Consider the following 1,357-nt stretch of genomic DNA (forward strand, 5'->3'; position numbering starts at 1 on the left):
ATATATATATATATATATATATATATATATATATATATATATATATATACATATATATATGTATATATACACACACACATACACTCACACACACACACATACACACGCGCGCGCACACATACGCAAATATCATCCGTCTGTGAATGGAGAACTGCAATAGGAACGACGAAAAGAAGATATGAAAGTGAGAGTACTTTGGAATTGATGAGAAAGAAATTTTCCATCTCCTGCTAGACATGATGACGAGTATACACTCAGTTCCTTCACAAAGGTTAATGCAAAATAGTTTTCAGGATTAAGAATTTTATATCAGCTAAATGCAAGTATTTAATAGTAAAAAAAAAAATTGGCTGAAAAAGAAACATTAACAACAGTTACAAGAACAACTACAGCTTCAATAATAATAATAATAATGTTCTTGACGATGACGACGTGAATAGCGTGATAACACTGATGATGACGTTGTGATGATTGTGAGGATGATGGTGTTATTAACGATGGTGATGATAGTGATAGCGGCGGCGGCGGGTGGTGGTGGTGGTGGTGGTAGTGGTGGTGGTGGTGGCGATGGATGATGATTAGAATGAGGAAGAGGAGGAGGAGGAGGAGGACGAGAAGGAGGACGAGGTGGAGGACGACGACGACGACGACGATGACGACTGTGGCGGCAGCAGCGATGACAATGACAACGGTGACAACAACAACAACGATGACGACAGAGAGGGCAGAGGAGGGGTGATGACGCTAATGATGACGTTGATGATGATGTTTATGATGATGACAACGACGACGACGACGGCGACAACGATGACGATGACAACAACGACAGCAAAAAGAACAAAAATAATGTTCCTAATCATTTTTCTGTGGCAAAACGAAAAACAAACGAACAACATACGTATCATGTATGACCACTTTAAAGTAGCTTTTGCTTGTAATTCCTGTAAAAACGTAAAAGATCTGTTTTTGTCGATATTTGCTTTTTTCCTATTTTAAAGATATAATACAAGGAAAGAAACAGTAGACGATGGAAATGCAAGAACTAAATAGGGGAAAAAACAAAAAACAAAAAACAAATTAGATATGACAAAATCAAAAGACAAAGAAAGTTAAGAAAGAAATATTTGCCTCTAACGGTTACATTGATCTTACATCATAGAAGAATGTTACACATTGTCCATCACCTGCTTTCGATGTGGTAGCAAGACTCAAGCGCGATGTTAAAATGCAAAATGAGGACTGTTTGAAACGAAATCGTAAAACTACTGAGCAAAAGATATATGTTATGTGTTATAATGTGTGTGTGTTTATATGTATGCGTGTGTGTATACATACATGTATATATATATATATATAT

Source organism: Octopus bimaculoides, chromosome 3, assembly GCF_001194135.2.
Source record: "Octopus bimaculoides isolate UCB-OBI-ISO-001 chromosome 3, ASM119413v2, whole genome shotgun sequence".
Taxonomy (NCBI): Eukaryota; Metazoa; Mollusca; class Cephalopoda; order Octopoda; family Octopodidae; genus Octopus; species Octopus bimaculoides.